The following is a 19553-nucleotide window of genomic DNA, read 5'->3' as shown; positions in this document are numbered from 1 at the left end:
ATATAGGATTATTATTAGGAGTTTAGCAAAGAAAAAAAAAAAGAAAAGCAAGATGTCTTAAGTTTAGACCTTAGGATGTGGGTAATTTTATTCTAGGGGGTTTGATAAAAAAAAAAAGAGTGAATGGGAAAAGGTATCAAGAGTTAAGCTTTTTATGCCCCAATTGTTTTCAATCTTAGATAGTTTTTACAATTGTCTTGCATTGACTCTTTTGAGAGTAAGCCACCCAAAGATATTCTTTGAAACCTACCTACCCAAAAGCCTTAACCTTGAAAACGAGTGAGTTTGATTCACTTTCCATTCGCAAAAAATCGCCAAACACTTTCATGAATGTGAAAGAGATGTTCTTTAGAATTGCAAGTCTTTGCTGTTAGTTGGAGGTTGAACTAGATCGATGCATGGTGATAAGCATAGAAAAATTTGTAAGTATGTTGATTGGTCTTAGCACCATTAAACTATCTTGAACGACTATAGCTTGAATCCTTCGCTTAGCTCAAAAGGTCATGATTCCCATTTTAGAACCGCACCCTCCTACTTTCTTGCTAGAGGACTAGCAAGATTTAAGTTTGTGAGTATGATAACTATCTAATTGACATGTTTTAAGCATCCCTGTTTGTCCATATTTTGCATTGTTTTCACCTTAACCTTAGCATGTTTAGGTTATTTACTGTAGGAATCCACATGTAGGCCATTTAGGGTGTTGCATTCTTGCATTTGCATATTTTGGATGAAAACAGGTGCTTTAGAGCCTAAAATGGGGGGAAACAAGGTCAAATCCAAGCATGTACCCGAAGGAGCTATTAAGTAGGAATAACAGTCCGAACACCAACCCAATCGAAGAGGATCCAAGAGTAAGAAGAACAATTCGAGGACCTATCCGAAGGACAACCCGAGCTTATCCTCTAGCACCTCGTCGAGTAGACCCTCGGACAGAACTGGGAAGCTAGGGTTAACGGGTTTCCATATATAAATCCCCCTCTTCTTCCTCTCGCCCTAGCACGCTGTAGACCCTCAAACCAGATAGCGAGAGCTTCTGAGAGAGATCTTGAGCGACTCAAACACTTTTTCCACTTTGTTAGGATTCATTTTTATTTCTTTTTGCGTTTTCTTGATTCTACACTCTTCTACTCTACCCTATTTTCAATATAATGCAATTCTCATTTGTCTATATTTTTGTGTTTCTTTCCATGAGATCTGAGTAGTGTAGTAAAGTTTCTAAGGATGTGATAGACGATTTTGTGTTCTTGATCGGTTATGGTGTCTTAGCTTTGATATTTGTGTTTTATAAATTCCCTTCTAGATTGGTGTTCTTAATGCTATCAACAGACCGAGAGGTTGAGACTAGATCTAGGATATTTTACCACCGAGAGGTGTAGATTAAATGTTTGAATCAATCAATGCTAGAGATTTACTCACTTAGCCTAACAGATTAGATGAGTAAGGGGTTTACTGACAATAATGAATCGGTTTGTATTGCTTGCTTGGTCATGTTTCTCCAACAAGAGTTGGGTAGGGAAGTGATTAAGGTTGATTATTTCTATCACGAGAGTGTTTTAACAAGATTTTAGAGAATCATTGTCTAGGGAATATTTGCTTGCGGCATGCAGGACATCCATACTGGTTAGGAGCACTTAGGAGTCGAGTACCCCATCCTTAGGAGCTTTTTTATTTAGATTTTTGGCATTTTATTCATAACTCGATCCCTTACCCGAACAGGTACCAATCACATGCTTCGAGTATACCTTCGAGCTGTTCATACTCATCTTGCTTACTCGATCACCCCACCGATCCTGTACTCGAATGCTTAGGTCATGTGGTTCTTGTTTATTTATTTTCTTCTTATCATTTTAGGATTGTTAGATCAAACTCATTGATTGCTTGGCTTTACTTGCATATGTCTGATCATATCTCATCTGCTAGCATAACAACCATTTGGATTGATAACCCTTTGTACTACAACAGCATAGGGAATTGATACCATGGGTGAAAATCCTACTATCAATTTGGCGTTGTTGCCATTTGTTTGCATTTACATTTGTTACGTTTAAGATTTCAGCACTTGCTAGATCAAGTTCTATCTTACATTTTGTTTCGGTACTGACGTGATTACTTTCGTTTTTGTTTGTTTTGCATTTCTTGTACAACCCGAGTACCCACCCAACCCGTCACTCGATCACCTGGATCGAGTTGACCCTCGTGTACACACTCGGTCAACTGCTTATGCATGCAAACACGATCCAAGGGTAGACAACACTTGAGTCCTTTAATCGACAACATTGATATACCAAGGTTACTCCGTCCAACACAAGTTCAACAACCGCACCAACAAACAATTGAGGAGGAAATGAATAATCAGAATGGTCCACCAGCTACTTAAGAGAGGACCAACATAAAAGCAGGGGATGCACCATCTACTCACACTCAAAGACATGGAATTGTACCACCAGCAGTCAAGAACAACAACTTTGAGATCAAGAGTAGTCTCATCCAGATGATACAGAGCAACAAGTTTCATGGATTGCCAATGGAGGACACATTGGACCATCTGGATGAGTTTGATATGCTCTGTAGCCTAACTAAGATCAATGGAGTTAGTGAAGATGGATTCAAACTCCGGCTTTTCCCATTCTCTTTGGGAGACAAAGCACACATCTGGGAGAAATCACTCCCCAAGGAGTCCATCACCACCTGGGAAGCATGCATGAAGGCATTTCTAGCCAAATTCTTCTCCAACTCCAGAACTGCAAGGCTGCGAAATGATATTTCCAGCTTTGTTCAGAAGAACAATGAAACGTTCAGTGAAGCTTGGGAACGTTTCAAGGGATACACAAGCAGATGCCCTTATCATGGATTCAAAAATGCTTCATTGCTAAGTACACTATACCGAGGTGCAGTCCCTAAGATACGGATGTTGCTGGACACCACAAGTAATGGCAACTTCCTCAACAAGGATGTCGATGAAGGATGAGATCTAGTGGAGAACTTAGCTCAATCTGATGGCCACTACAATGAGAAATATGATCGCTGATAGACTCCTAGGTGAGGATCTATGCCCAAGGACACACTTTGCAAGGTCTTGAAGAGGGATGAACGAAATGATGAAGATGAATGGGTAGAAGATGCAGCGGAATGGAGAGATTAACGACGGAGAAGGTGTAGAGATGGATTTGCAGCGGATTGAAGGGGAGAATGAAGTGTACTTCTAAGAGAGATGGAGATCTCTTAGACTACAGGCTTGATTACAACTTAGATATGACACACTAAGAAGTAAACAAGTTGAGAAGATACTACACACTTCTCAGATCAAACAAGTAAAAAGAAGGTTTTTGAATAAACTGTTTGATGAGAAACAAATGAGAACTACATTGTCTTTTTATAGGAGAAGGGGGGACGAAGGAGAAGAGAGGAATTAAAGGCCTAGGAAATCATGCAAGAGCTTTAACAAGGTCAAGCTCATGCATAATGTCTAGGAAATTACAAAGCAATAAATGCAAGTTTGAATAAGAGAGAAAAGATAGAAAATGGGTCAAGGCAAAGAGATGGGGCCTTGGACCACAACTTGGTCTGGCAAAGGGGTCTTGAAAATGTTACTTAGGCCTCAATAAAAACCTTGTCAAGAAAACCCAATGGGACAAAACTTGACAAGGGAAAAAGAGTGCATAAGCAACACTTTACCCTTTACCGAGCACCTTGAGTTGTGACCATTGTCCAAGTGGTTTGAGCGACGTCTTTCTGCTTCTTGTCCATCTCTTTGATTAGTCCATTGATAGCTTGGTTCAACCTCCTGGATCTTGATATTGTTAAAGGACCAGCCGGAACAATCAACGCTTCCTCCGATGCTTCCTCTGGTACAAGCTGCTCCGCTGGTGCTTCCTCTGGTTCAAGCTGCTCCTCCAATGCTTCTTTTAGTTAAAGATGCTCCTCATGTCCATCTTCTTTGGTTGATCTGTCCATGGTCTCATCATCCTCTCCCACTTGAAAAGGATTTGACCTCAAATCCGAATTATCTGCATAATAAGGAAGAAGATCAGAAACATTGAAACTACCATTAACTTTGTACTTACCTTGGAGGTCGAGTTGGTAGGCATTGTTGTTGATTCTTTTGAGGACTGTGAATGGTCCATCAATTCTTGGCATTAGTTTGGATGCTTGCTCCTCCGGGAAACGCTCCTTCCTAAGATGAACCCACACTTGATCACCCTCATTGAAGATGACCTCTTTACGCCCTTTGTTTGCATACTTCTCATAAAGCTTCGTCTGGGCCTCAAGATTTTCCTTAGCCTTTTTGTGAACCTGCTTTACTAAATCGGCCTTTTTCTTGCCATCAAGACTTGATCTCTCACTCAAAGGTAAAGGCATTAGATCCAAACGAGATGTGGGATTTAACCCATAAACAATTTCAAAAGGAGAAAACTTAGTCGCAGATTATAAGCAAATTCAACATGCGACAAGCAATTCTCCCAAGTCTTAAGGTTCTTTTTAATGAGCACACGCAACAATGTAGACAAGGTTCGATTCACAACTTCTGTTTGACCATCGGTTTGCGGATGACATGTAGTAGAGAAAGCAATCTAGTTCCTAACTGAGACCACAAAGTTTTCCAAAAATAACTAAGGAACTTAGTGTCACAATCAGAAAATATGGTCTTAGGTATGCCATGCAAACGAACAACTTCCCTAAAGAATAAGCTAGCAACATGAGATGCATCATCAGTTTTATGACATGGAATAAAATGCGCCATTTTAGAAAAGCGATCAACCACCACAAAAATTGAATCCTTACCAGCCCTAGTCCTAGGCAATTCAACCACAAAATCCATAGATATATCCGTCCAAGGATGCAAAGGAATAGGTAAAGGGGTATACAAACCGTGGGATTGAACCTTAGCCTTAGCTTGCTTACAAGTTGTGCACCGTTCACATAGTCGTTCAACATCTCTTTTCATGTGCGGCCAATGAAAGTGTTCTTGCATCACTTTATATGTCTTAGCAACTCCAAAGTGTCCCATTGAACCACCTCCATGAGCTTCCCTTAGAAAAAGTTCTCGTAAAGAAGAGTAAGGCACACAAAGTCTATTTTCAAAGAATAAATAACCCTCATGCCGATAATATTTTCCAAAGGCAAACTTTTCACAAGATTGAAATCTTTGCTAAAATCAGAATCATTAGCATACAAGTCTTTTAATTTCTCAAAACCCAACAATCTTGCATCCAAAGAAGTAAGCAAAACATACCTTCGAGATAATGCGCCGGCTACAACATTATCTTTACCTTTTTCGTACTTGATCACATATGGGAAAGATTCGATGAATTCTACCCACCGCGCATGACGTTTTTCAGCTTTTGTTGACCCTTTAAGTGCTTTAGAGACTCGTGTTCAGTATGAATGACGAATTCCTTTGGCCATATATAGTTCTGCCAAGTTTGTAGTGCTCGGACCAATGCGTAAAGCTCCTTGTCATAGGTCGGATAGTTGAGTGTCGCTCCTCCTAGCTTCTCACTGAAGAATGCTATGGGCTTATGATCCTGCATCAAAACAGCTCCAATACCTATCCTGGAGGCATCACACTCAATCTCAAAAGTTTTCATAAAATTTGGAAGAATTAAAACAGGAGAGTTAGTAAGCTTCTCTTTTAAGGCCCAGAAGGCGTTTTCTTGTGCGGCTTCTCATTTATATCCAACGTCCTTTTTAATGACTTCCCTACGCGGGGCGGAAATGGTGCTGAAGTCCTTGACAAATCGTCGATAGAATCCTGCTAAACCGTGAAAACTCCTAACCTCGCTCACATTTGTAGGACTTGGCCATTCTTTAATTGCCTTGACTTTCTCCTCATCAACCTTGATTCCATCTGCACTCACAAAAAAGCCTAGGAAAACAAGATTATTTGTGCAAAAGGTGCACTTCTTAAAGTTCGCATAAAGCTTCTCCTTCCAAAGAAAATCAAAAACGAGTTTAAGATGCATGACATAATCCTCCATGTTTTTGCTATAAACCATGATGTCATCAAAATAAACCACAACAAATATTCCAATATGCTTCCTAAGGACATGATTCATCAATCTCATGAAAGTACTAGGCGCATTAGTTAAACCAAACGGCATGACTAACCATTCATATAACCCTTGTTTGGTTTTAAAAGTCGTTTTCCACTCATCACCTTCTTTCATAAGGATTTGATGATAACCACTTTTAAGATCAATTTTTGAAAAGATGCTAGAACCATGCAATTCATCAAGCATATCATCTAATCTAGGGATAGGATGACGATACTTAACCGTAATATTATTGATGGCTCGGCAGTCCACGCACATTCGCCAACTCCCATCTTTCTTTGGTACTAGTAACACTAGAACGACACATGGACTCATGCTTTCTCGAATATGTCCTTTGTCCATAAACTCGTTCACTTGTATTTCAAGATCCTTTGTTTCAGTTGGGTTGGTGCGGTAAGCTGGTCGGTTTGGTAGAGAGGCTCCCGGCACAAAGTCAATTTGATGCTAAATCCCTCGGATTGGTGGTAAACCAATGGGATTGTCGTCTGGAAATACATCCTTATATTCTTGCAAAACCAACTCAATCTTACTCGGTAGCACCGGTTTGGGGTTAGTTGAACAAGCAAGAGTTTCTATGTAAACAAATAGTAAACTATTGTGACTTACCTTGTTCTTGCCCTTGGTATCGATTGGTTCGGTTGTTTTTAGGGTCTGCTGTTTCATGCTAAGCTGATCTAGGTAGACTTCTTGCAGCGTCATTGGAATGAGAGTCGTTTTACGGCCATTGTGTTCGAAGGTGTGTCGATCGACCATTGTGTTCGAAGGTGTGTCGATTGGTGAAGCCATCGTGGGCAACTTTTCTGTCTGATTGCCATGGACGTCCAAGAAGAATGTGGCTAGCGTCCATCGGTAGTATGTCGCACATGACCTTGTCTTGATACTTACCTATTGAAAGCGGCACCTTGACTTGCTCTTTGACGGACATCTCACCTTTTTCGTTAAGCCATTGGAGCGCATATGGTTTTGGATGTTTAAGCACTTCTAATCCAAGCTTCTCCACCATAGTCCTGCTTGCAACATTAGTACAACTACCACCATCAATAATCAAACTACATACCTTATCTTTGACCAAGCATCGCGTATGAAACAAGTTTTCCCTTTGTGCTTGCTCCTCAGCCTTAGTTAGAACACCCAAAGATCTTCTAGCCACAAGCAGTTCTCCTTTAGCAGGGGCTTCCAAACCCTCTTCCAATGAGTCATTTTCTGAATGTTCATCTGCAGATTCTACCTCGCAATTGTCTTTAAGGACCATGGCTTTTTTGTTGGAACACTCACTTGCATAATGCCCAATTCTTTGACACTTAAAACATCGAATATCTCTTGCCCTGGTGTTCACCTCCTTACCCTTACCTTTCGGGTCTGCTTCTATCGGTTTTGGCTTGACGAATGGCTTGTAGTTCTTTTGGTAGTCGGGCTTGTCCTCCTTTTGATAACTTGATTTTCCTGAGTTGTAGCTGGTCTTGGCGGTGCTGTAGCTGGATCGGGAATTCTTCCTCTTGATTTGCTGTTCGAACATGACTGCCTTGTGAAGCATTTCCTCAAGTTCCACATAGTGCTGGGTTTCTAGACGGTCTTGGATTTCTCGGCTAAGACCTCCCATGAATCGTGACATAACAGCTTCACCATCTTCTTGAATATCAGCTCTTAGCATAAGGGTTTCCATTTCCTTGAAGTACTCCTCATCTGACTTCGTTCCTTGAACCAAATTCCTCAAACGCTGATGAAGATCACGGTGATAGTAAATCAGCACAAATCTTTTTCTCATGATGGCTTTCAACTGGTTCCATGTTTCGATCGGTGTATCTTCGGTACGTCTACGGCTGGTAACTAGCTGATCCCACCAACTTAAAGCATAGTCGTAGAACTCAGTAGCAGCAACTTTAACCTTGTTGACCTCGGTGACCTCTTGACAAACAAAGACTAACTCAGTTTTCTGCTCCCACTCCAAGTAAGTATCCGGGTTGTTGGTTCCATGGAAGGCAGGAATCTTGAACTTTAGTCCTCCCAAAGGATCTCTAGGTTGCGGTCTGTCTCGTCATCGTCTTTGTTGACTGTTGTGAGAGGTGGCGTTACTGTAGTACTCTCTTGTTTCATCGTTTGGCCTTGGTTTTTCCTGGTTCTGCCTTTGATGTCGATTTGCTTCTGGATTGGTTTGATTCAAGTGAATAGCGCCAAATTTTGCATCAAGCATCATTGTCATAGCTGCGGTGACAGATTTAAGGATCCTCCTTTCAAGACTAGATGTAGAAGACTCTTCCTCTTCCGAAGTTACCATGGTACCTGAAATAAAAAAAAGATCCACAAGTAAAAATTCCCAAAAAACACGCAAATGGAAACAGATCTGGGAAAAATATTAAAACGAAACCAAAAATTCTCAAATCAATTTTTAAAAATACTACACTCTTTTCTGATTCGAAAACAGTTGATTTTGTAATTTTTGAACAAGTAAAATATTTTAGAAAATTCTCGCAAGATAAATGACAGATCTGAAAAAAAAATAAAAAGTGATGACACCACATGATAGACTCCTAGGTGCGGATCTATGCCAAAGGACACACTTTGCAAGGTCTCGAAGAGGGATGAACGAAATGATGAAGATGAATGGATAGAAGATGCAGCGGAATGGATAGATTAACGGCGGAGAAGGTGTATAGATGGATTTGCAGCGGATTGAAGGGGAGAATGAAGTGTATGTAACACCCGCGTCCCGCGATCCGAAAGGAGGGGCAGTTTGTTTTAAGGAAATCGATAGCTATATGAGCTTAAGTAGCTAAGCTACTAGCTCAAATAGCTGGAATACGAGCTGAATGAGCTGAACAAGCTCGATGAACAAGTAGTTCAGCTGCGGACAGCTATCGGCCAGCTATGGACAGCTATCGGCCAGCTATGGACAGCTATAGGCTAGCTGTGGACAGCTATGGACCAGCTGCGGACAGCTAGGCCAGCTAGTATCAGCTCGTCCAGCTAGCGTCCAGCTAGCGTCAGCTCGACTAAGCTCGGCCAGCTGGACGATGGTGGACAGTCTCCGGGCCAGCTGGGGAGCTCGTGGACGGTAATGGGACGGCATGACCGAACGGGCATGGCCGGACAGGCACGGACAGACAGGCATGTCCGAACGTGCACGAATGAAGGGCCTTGATGGACAGGTGCCTTTTGGGAGCCTAGACTTCGGCCAGGGCACTATAAATAGAGGGCAAGGCCTTCATTCCAACACACCATCATCCTTCCATCGTCCATCTAGGCCTAAGAAGAAAAGGGGGTGCGGCTCGGCGAGTATACTCGTCCGAACTGATGCGCATGCTACCTCTCTATCGAAGGTACGATGAGACGAGCGATGGTTCGGCAAGCGGGCCGATCCGATCGTAGGATAGGCGGCGGTTCGTCCGGGGAGACGAACCGATCGCAGGATGATCGACGGTTCGATCAGAGAGTCGGACCGATCGAAAGGTTATCGACGATCCACGTCAATGGACGGATCGATCGAGAGTTGACCGGTGATTCAATCGCTAGTCGGATCGGGTGATCAAAGGATCGACGATACGAGCCGTAGGTTGGATTGATCGGTCGGGTGGTCAAGTGGTCGACAAGTCAGTCGGAAGTATCGGCCCAGGTCTGTGGTTGATCAGCGATTCGATTATGGGGTCGGATAGTTGATCGGACCTGGCTCTGATACCAAGACCGACGAGTTAATCGGGGTATTAATGGTATGACCGATGGGTCATTTAAACGGTACGTCCGATACCGAGCTTTGGGTACGCGAGTGGTTCGGGAAGCCGATAGAGCAACCGTTCACCATGCACCGAAGGGACTATATGTCCCCATCCCTAATATGTGCAAGCCAGTGGGGTTGGTTGGTTGTATGGCTAAGCACAATGGGATGTGATGGAACCCGGGACGATGACCAGCATACGGACACGGACGAGGACCGGAGCGCGCAAGGAACCATGGACGCGACTGCGTCCGGAAGTAAACGGCCCTCAACCCAAGCACCGAACCTGATGCCCGGAGCTACGACAAGGAGCCGGACCGCAGCTAGGACCGCAAGGACGAAGTGCCTCATCTTTGTCCAAGCTTTCGTCCAGGAACAAGCGGAACTCGACCGCGGCCCCAACCGACCCGATGAGCAGCCAACCGAGGCTCTTCTAACGGTCTTCACCATCTCACAAGGGTGAAGACCTCCAAGTCATTAGGGAAAGTAGTACTCTTTTTCCCACCTTGGGTTTGTCCCTACGTGGTTTACCAAGGGGGTTTTAACGAGGCTATGGACCCTAGTGCATGGCCATGGACCACTTCGGCCGCGTGGCCATTCTATCCTTAGTTTTATTTCTCTTTTAAAAACTATGTCTTGAACGCTGCGTTTTATCTCCACCCACGTGTTTAGGGTTTTGAGAGTTCCTCTATGTAAGCGGCCCTATATAAAGGGCCTAGACCCTATCATGTAAGGCAGACTATTAAGAATTAAGAACCAGAAGTTATCCTTCTCTCTCGTTTTCAGTGATTGAAACGAAACCCTAGAAGCTGCACGAACCGGGTTCGTTAGCTACTAGTTTGGCCGTATCGCAAGGAGATCCATCCCTTGTGTGTCGCTACCTCATTCCACGTCTATCTCCATCTATCCGAGAGACAAACGAGTCGAGCATCTCCTCGCGAGTCTCTCTCCGTCCGTTCTTGTCGTTCCTTTGTGCCGTTTCCTTCCGTACATCGCTCCGACCGCCGATTCCATCCGCTCACGGCCCAACCGAGTCATACTTTTCGAATCGTTCTGCTGGGTTTGCTCCGTCCGTACGTCCGTGGTTCACGTCCGTAGTCCGGGGTCACATCAGTTGGTATCAGAGCCGAAAGTTCCTCACAAGGTCGTATTTTTCCTTCCCTTACGTCCTTGTACGGTCAAGTTTGAGTCTTGTTTAGGAACTAGTCCGTTTGTATAAGGTTTTGTTCTTGCTAGGTCTTTAGTGTTCTTGAGGTGTTCTTCGCTAGGTAGTTTAGATCCATAAAGTTGTGTTCTTTTGCTTGGTCGTTGTTAGTGGTGGCCTAAAGGCCACGTGTAGCGAGTAGAGTCCCAGCGCGTGAGGTCCGTTTTTGCTTTAGTCTTAGGTTGTCTTGTAGTGCTTTTACTTTTGCTTTTTACTTTACCTTTTTCCAATCATTAGCTGTCCAAGGTTTGTCCGATTTGTTGAACCTATCAAACAGAGAACCCACGCGTTCATTCTTTGTGTAGGATCTTTTCTGAACGGACACGCGTCACGGATCGACCGACGGAACCGATCGCTACCGTCCGATACGACCGTACGCCGGAGGACTTATCAACCGCCGCAGTACCCACTACTGACCGCCGGTGGTATCACTTCTCCAACCAGCCACTGCGTAGACCACCATCCGAACAGTACCTGGCCGCCGTCCGTACCGCGGCCACCGTCCGCACAATCACCGCCGTCCGTACAGCTGATATGGCCGCACAACCTGGAGAGCCGCTTCCACCCCCGGAAATCGGGGCAGTCTTAGCCGAGATCCGGACTCAACTAGCCCAGCTAGGGAACCGGCTACAACGGATCGAGGATGGGCAACGGCAACCCGTGGCTCGTGGACCACCTGTCCAAGATCGCCAACGACGCTATGAACCGGATCCAGGAGGGACGTCCGAAGAAGACGATGGCCCACCCTACCAAGGTAGGCGCCCTCGACGTAGGGACGAGCATGAGGACGATCAACCCTACCGTCCGGTCGAACCGGGTCACAAACTCACGGCCCCTACGTTTGCCGGAAAAGTTGATCCGGAGGCATATCTCGACTGGGAGGGACGGATGGATCATATATTCGCCTGTTACAACTACCCCGAACCCAAGAAGATCGCCTATGCAGCCGCCCAGTTCACGGACCATGCCCTTACGTGGTGGGATCGTTCCGAAGCTGACCGTAGGAGGAACGGGGAACGCGCCTTACCGCATTGGGAGGCCATGAAGAACGAGATGAGACGCCGGTACGTGCCACCGCTGTACCACCGCGAGCTCCAGCGAAGGTTCCGCAAGCTGTCCCAAGGAGCCAAGAGCGTTGAGGACTACTATGAAGAGTTCGAGCATCTTCGCAACCGGCTGGAGGTCGAAGATAGCAAAGAAGGATTGATGGCCCAGTTCTTGGACGGACTACAAGACCGCATTGCGCGGAAGGTAGAACGTTTATCGTACAACTCGTTCGATGAACTCTTGCACCTAGCAATGCAAGTCGAACAGCAGATCAAGAGGAAGGCCAACACCGTCCACCGCTCTCGCGCTCAAGGAACGCCTAGTTGGTCGCCAAACTCGTCCCCTGGACCGGGAGGGCACCGCGGACAAGAGAAGTCCAAGGCCGTCACCATTGACTCACGGTTCAAACCAAGGGACCAGAACAAGGACTCGCGTACCGACCCCAGGCCGCAACCGACCGAAGGACGTAGCCGAGACATAATATGCTTCAAGTGCCAAGGTCGAGGCCACTACGCCCGAGATTGTCCCAATCCGCGTACCATGACCATTACCGCGTCGGGGGAGCTTGAATCCGAGGACGACAACGACCCTGACGAGCCGAACGATGCTAAGGAGGTCGAGGAAGCCGTCGCCGAGCCTGACGAGGGAGAGCTGCTTATGATCCGACGGGTCCTTAATACTAGCCAGTGTCCGGACGATACGCACCAGCGGGACAACATATTCCACACGCGATGCACTGTAAGTGGGAAGGTTTGTGGCTTGATCATTGATGGTGGATCTTGCACAAATGTGGCAAGTTCCTACATGGTCAAGAAACTTTCTCTTGGTACCACAAACCATCCTAAACCCTACAAACTCAAATGGTTGAATGACAAGGCCGTGGTCCCAGTCACCGAACAGGTCACGGTCCCGTTTAGTGTAGGCCCCTATAAAGACCAAGTCTTGTGTGACGTGGTTCCAATGCAAGCTAGCCACCTCCTTTTGGGGCGTCCTTGGCAGTTTGATAAGCGGACCTCTCACTGTGGCCACACAAACCAATACTCCTTTGTGCATGATAATAAGCGTATTTGCCTAAAACCATTGAGTCCCACACAAGTTTGTGAGCTGCAATCGAAAATGTCTAAGGAACCGAGCACTAAAATGAACTTCTTGATTAATGCTAGCACGGTTAGGAGATCACTTAGTGACTCCACTTGTCAAGTCTTATTGATGGTCTTTAAGGATGTTGTGAGTATAGGTACGGAGCAGGACGCCGTCCCGGCCATGATCAGACCGCTCCTACGACGATACCAGGACGTGTTTCCGGATGAATTACCGCACGGTCTACCACCACTTCGCGGCATTGAGCATCAGATCGACCTTGTACCCGGAGCCCAGCTCCCGAACCGTCCTGCCTACCGCGTGAATCCCGAAGAGGCCAAGGAGCTTGAACGCCAGGTATCCGAACTCATGGAGCAAGGATACGTCCGAGAGAGCCTTAGTCCGTGCGCGGTGCCAGTCTTGCTGGTACCTAAGAAGGACGGGACATGGCGTATGTGCGTGGATTGCCGGGCAGTAAACAACATCACCATCAAGTACCGCCATCCCATTCCGCGCCTAGACGACATGCTTGATGAACTCAGCGGTTCCGCCATCTTCTCCAAGATAGACCTTAAAAGTGGCTATCATCAAGTGAGGATGAAAGAAGGAGATGAGTGGAAAACCACGTTCAAAACCAAGCAAGGTTTGTACGAATGGTTGGTAATGCCATTCGGTCTATCTAATGCTCCCTCCACCTTTATGAGACTGATGAACCATGTCCTTAGGGTCTATATCAACAAATTTGTGGTTGTTTACTTTGATGACATCCTTGTTTATAGTAAATGCCTTGAGGAACATTTAGAACATCTGTCCTTGGTCTTGGACACTCTTAGGGAGAACAAACTGTACGCTAACTTTAAGAAATGCGTGTTTGGAGCTAACGAGCTAGTTTTCCTAGGCTTTGTTGTAAGTGCGCAGGGGCTTAAGGTGGACAATGACAAGATCAAGGCCATCGAGGAGTGGCCGACCCCGACCAATATCAGTCAAGTCCGGAGCTTTCACGGCCTGGCCAGTTTCTATAGGCGGTTCGTGCGGGATTTCAGTTCGGTAGCTGCACCACTTACCGCCACCATAAAGAAGAGCGTTGAGTTCAAGTGGGGACCGGCCCAAGAAGCAGCCTTCCGCGAGCTCAAGCACCGGCTGACACACGCGCCTCTATTGGCCTTGCCGGATTTCAGTAAAACATTTGAAGTAGAGTGCGACGCGTCCGGGGTGGGCATTGGAGCCGTGTTGACGCAAGGAGGCAAGCCTATTGCCTACTTCAGTGAGAAGCTCAGCGGACCGACGCTCAATTACCCAACCTACGACAAGGAGCTGTACGCCTTAGTCCGCGCGATGGAGACTTGGCAACATTATCTATTGGCCAAGGAGTGCGTCATTCATACCGACCATGAGACGTTGAAGCACTTGCGCGGCCAGACCAACCTGAAGAGGAGGCACGCCAAGTGGCTGGAGTTTATCGAAACCTTTCCTTACGTCATCAAGTACAAGAAGGGCAAGGAGAATGTTGTGGCCGACGCACTTTCACGGCGCCATACGCTGATCACCACCATGGACGCACGGATCCTCGGGTTTGAGCACATCAAGGACGCGTATGGTTTGGACCCGGACTTCGCTGAGTGCTACCAGGAACATGGTAAAGGAAGCTATACCAAGTTCTTCGTACATGACGGGTTCCTATTCAAGGAGAGGCGCCTGTGCGTCCCGGCCGGATCGATGCGGGAGTTATTAATGAGGGAAGCACATGGAGGAGGGCTCACGGGACACTATGGCGTAGCCAAAACAATGGCCATCCTGAAGGAGCACTTCTATTGGCCTAAGATGAAGCGCATGGTGGAGAAATTCTGCGGTAGTTGCATTATGTGCCGGACGGCCAAGTCCACCACGCGTCCCTATGGCCTGTACACACCCCTTCCGATCGCATCAAGTCCGTGGGTTGACCTATCTATGGATTTTGTCCTTGGTCTACCACCGTGCGACAAGAAGGACGCTATTTTCGTGGTCGTGGACCGTTTCTCCAAAATGGCCCATTTTATACCGTGCAACAAGACCAACGATGCCATGCACATCGCCAACCTGTTCTTCCGAGAAGTAGTGCGGCTACACGGCCTCCCCCGTACCATTGTGTCCGATCGCGAGCCCAAGTTCCTCGGCCATTTCTGGAGGACCATATGGAGAAAACTCGGAACGCGGCTGTTGTACTCGACCGCGTGACATCCGCAGACGGACGGCCAAACAGAGGTGGTTAACCGCACCCTCGGAGCACTACTGCGGACCACCATCGGCAGTAACAGGAAGACTTGGGTCGAATGCCTTCCATTTGTGGAGTTCGCCTACAACCTTGCCACGCACTCGGCCACCCAGAAATCGCCGTTCGAGATCGCTTATGGCTTTAAACCGCTGACTCCTATGGACGTGTTACCCTTGCCGCCCGGAGAAGTAGTGAACCAAGATGGCGCGAGCAAGGCCGAGCTTATCAAACAGTTACATGCGGAAGTGAAGGCCAACATAGAGCGGCGTACCGAACACTATGCGCGGACAGCCAACAAGGGCCGGAAGACCATGGTTTTCAAGGAAGGCGACTGGGTTTGGTTGCACCTACGGCCAGAACGGTTTCCGCAGAAGAGGAAGGACAAGCTGAGCCCCCGCGGAGATGGACCTTTCCGAGTCGTCGAGAGGATCAACGACAATTCCTACCGCCTTGAACTGCCCGGTGAGTATTTGACTTCGACCTCATTCAATGTTTCTGACTTGGCCCCGTTTGATGTAGGTACCGAGGAAGATGTTTTGAGGGCAAAACCTTTCCAAGGGGGAGGGAATGATGGAACCCGGGACGATGACCAGCATACGGACACGGACGAGGACCGGAGCGCGCAAGGAACCATGGACGCGACTGCGTCTGGAAGTAAACGGCCCTCAACCCAAGCACCGAACCTGATGCCCGGAGCTACGACAAGGAGCCGGACCGCAGCTAGGACCGCAAGGAAGAAGTGCCTCATCTTTGTCCAAGCTTTCGTCCAGGAACAAGCGGAACTCGACCGCGGCCCCAACCGACCCGATGAGCAGCCAACCGAGGCTCTTCTAACGGTCTTCACCATCTCACAAGGGTGAAGACCTCCAAGTCATTAGGGAAAGTAGTACTCTTTTTCCCACCTTGGGTTTGTCCCTACGTGGTTTACCAAGGGGGTTTTAACGAGGCTATGGACCCTAGTGCATGGCCATGGACCACTTCGGCCGCGTGGCCATTCTATCCTTAGTTTTATTTCTCTTTTAAAAACTATGTCTTGAACGCTGCGTTTTATCTCCACCCACGTGTTTAGGGTTTTGAGAGTTCCTCTATGTAAGCGGCCCTATATAAAGGGCCTAGACCCTATCATGTAAGGCAGACTATTAAGAATTAAGAACCAGAAGTTATCCTTCTCTCTCGTTTTCAGTGATTGAAACGAAACCCTAGAAGCTGCACGAACCGGGTTCGTTAGCTACTAGTTTGGCCGTATCGCAAGGAGATCCATCCCTTGTGTGTCGCTACCTCATTCCACGTCTATCTCCATCTATCCGAGAGACAAACGAGTCGAGCATCTCCTCGCGAGTCTCTCTCCGTCCGTTCTTGTCGTTCCTTTGTGCCGTTTCCTTCCGTACATCGCTCCGACCGCCGATTCCATCCGCTCACGGCCCAACCGAGTCGTACTTTTCGAATCGTTCTGCTGGGTTTGCTCCGTCCGTACGGCCGTGGTTCACGTCCGTAGTCCGGGGTCACATCAGGATGGGTCAAGGTTAAAGTTATATTCCGCTGCGTAAAGGGGTCTACGAAGCAAGGCCATGAGCCAAAGCTTAGTGACCAAATCAAAGGATATTCGGCCGGTAATGGGGCCGAATGGAAGCCGTGACCGCGGACGCTGGGACGTCCGGCTCGGGGTCTTTCAAGTTGGTATCAGAGCATGCGCGATCCTGTGAGGACGTATGCCGTTATGCTATGTGTTCGGACGAAATGGAAATCTCTGATAAGATCGAAGACATGCTTGGGAACGGGAATGTGTTCGCCAAGATGCGCTCGTGAATCGAGCGATTGTTCAAAACATCGAACACATAGCATGTCGACCAGATGGTCGGAAACTACGACCCTGTTCAGGAAGGACCAGGGTCGGGAACTACGACCGCGTCCGGGAAGGACCAGGGTCGGGAACTACGACCGCGTCCGGGAAGGACCAGGGTCGGGAACTACGACCGCGTCCGGGAAGGACCAGGGTCGGGAATTACGACCACGTCCAGGAAGGACCAAGGTCGGGAAATTGTCCTAGTTGGGATGGAACTAGGACAGGAACAGACTTGATCTATTCGGAGATTGTCCAAGATCAATGGGAAAAGATTGCGTTGAGAAAGACGTAGATCTAGGAAAATGACCAAGTCCTAAAAAGAGCATGATCGAGAATAGATCAAGTCTCAAGTGGACGAAGGTCGAGAATGTCTACACCCACCAAATTCGAGGACGAATTCATTTTAAGGGGGGTAGACTTGTAACACCCTCGTCCCGCGATCCGAAAGGAGGGGCAGTTTGTTTTAAGGAAATCGATAGCTATATGAGCTTAAGTAGCTAAGCTACTAGCTCAAATAGCTGGAATACGAGCTGAATGAGCTGAACAAGCTCGGTGAACAAGTAGTTCAGCTGCGGACAGCTATCGGCCAGCTATGGACAGCTATCGGCCAGCTATGGACAGCTATAGGCTAGCTGTGGACAGCTATGGACCAGCTGCGGACAGCTAGGCCAGCTAGTATCAGCTCGTCCAGCTAGCGTCCAGCTAGCGTCAGCTCGACTAAGCTCGGCCAGCTGGACGATGGTGGACAGTCTCCGGGCCAGCTGGGGAGCTCGTGGACGGTAATGGGACGGCATGACCGAACGGGCATGGCCGGACAGGCACGGACGGACAGGCATGTCCGAACGTGCACGAATGAAGGGCCTTGATGGACAGGTGCCTTTTGGGAGCCTAGACTTCGGCCAGGGCACTATAAATAGAGGGCAAGGCCTTCATTCCAACACACCATCATCCTTCCATCGTCCATCTAGGCCTAAGAAGAAAAGGGGGTGCGGCTCGGCGAGTATACTCGTCCGAACTGATGCGCATGCTACCTCTCTATCGAAGGTACGATGAGACGAGCGATGGTTCGGCAAGCGGGCCGATCCGATCGTAGGATAGGCGGCGGTTCGTCCGGGGAGACGAACCGATCGCAGGATGATCGACGGTTCGATCAGAGAGTCGGACCGATCGAAAGGTTATCGACGATCCACGTCAATGGACGGATCGATCGAGAGTTGACCGGTGATTCAATCGCTAGTCGGATCGGGTGATCAAAGGATCGACGATACGAGCCGTAGGTTGGATTGATCCGTCGGGTGGTCAAGTGGTCGACAAGTCAGTCGGAAGTATCGGCCCAGGTCTGTGGTTGATCAGCGATTCGATTATGGGGTCGGATAGTTGATCGGACCTGGCTCTGATACCAAGACCGACGAGTTAATCGGGGTATTAATGGTATGACCGATGGGTCATTTAAACGGTACGTCCGATACCGAGCTTTGGGTACGCGAGTGGTTCGGGAAGCCGATAGAGCAACCGTTCACCGTGCACCGAAGGGACTATATGTCCCCATCCCTAATATGTGCAAGCCAGTGGGGTTGGTTGGTTGTATGGCTAAGCACAATGGGATGGGTCAAGGTTAAAGTTATATTCCGCTGCGTAAAGGGGTCTACGAAGCAAGGCCATGAGCCAAAGCTTAGTGACCAAATCAAAGGATATTCGGCCGGGAATGGGGCCGAATGGAAGCCGTGACCGCGGACGCTGGGACGTCCGGGTCGGGGTCTTTCAGTGTACTTCTAAGAGAGATGAAGATCTCTTAGACTACAGGCTTGATTACAACTTAGATATGACACACTAAGAAGTAAACAAGTTTAAAAGATACTACACACTTCTCAGATCAAACAAGTAAAAAGAAGGTTTTTGATTAAAATGTTTGATGAGAAACAAATGAGAACTACATTGTCTTTTTATAGGAGAAGGGGGGACGATGGAGAAGAGAGGAATTAAAGGCCTAGGAAATCATGCAAGAGCTTTAACAAGGTCAAGCTCATGCATAATGTCTAGGAAATTACAAAGCAATAAATGCAAGTTTGAATAAGAGAGAAAAGATAGAAAATGGGTCAAAGCAAAGAGATGGGGCCTTGGACCACAACTTGGTCTGGCAAAGGGGTCTTGAAAATGTTACTTAGGCCTCATTAAAAACCTTGTCAAGAAAACCCAATGGGACAAAACTTGACAAGGGAAAAAGAGTGCATAAGCAACACTTTACCTTTTACCGAGCACCTTGAGCTGTGAGCATTGTCCAAGTGGTTTGAGCCACATCTTCCTGCTTCTTGTCCAGCTCCTTGATTAGTCCATTGATAGCTTGGTTGAACCTCCTGAATCTTGAT

The 19553-nt window shown here is 47.3% G+C and overlaps 1 non-coding gene and 1 pseudogene across 1 annotated transcript; both read right to left on the bottom strand.

Moving 5' to 3' along the window:
* Nucleotides 1-2746: 2746 nt before the first annotated feature.
* On the bottom strand, nucleotides 2747-2853 carry LOC147929018 (small nucleolar RNA R71). Its single transcript, XR_015581073.1, has one exon. It is a non-coding gene; the product is annotated as a small nucleolar RNA R71 (small nucleolar RNA).
* Nucleotides 2854-3608: 755 nt separating this feature from the next.
* On the bottom strand, nucleotides 3609-8328 carry LOC147929017 (uncharacterized; annotated as a pseudogene).
* Nucleotides 8329-19553: the final 11225 nt, after the last annotated feature.

The sequence above is a fragment of the Camelina sativa genome, chromosome 14, assembly GCF_030686135.1.
Source record: "Camelina sativa cultivar CO46 ecotype springtype chromosome 14, ASM3068613v1".
In the NCBI taxonomy this organism is placed as follows: domain Eukaryota; kingdom Viridiplantae; phylum Streptophyta; class Magnoliopsida; order Brassicales; family Brassicaceae; genus Camelina; species Camelina sativa.
This window is presented reverse-complemented; position numbering and strand designations above follow the sequence as displayed.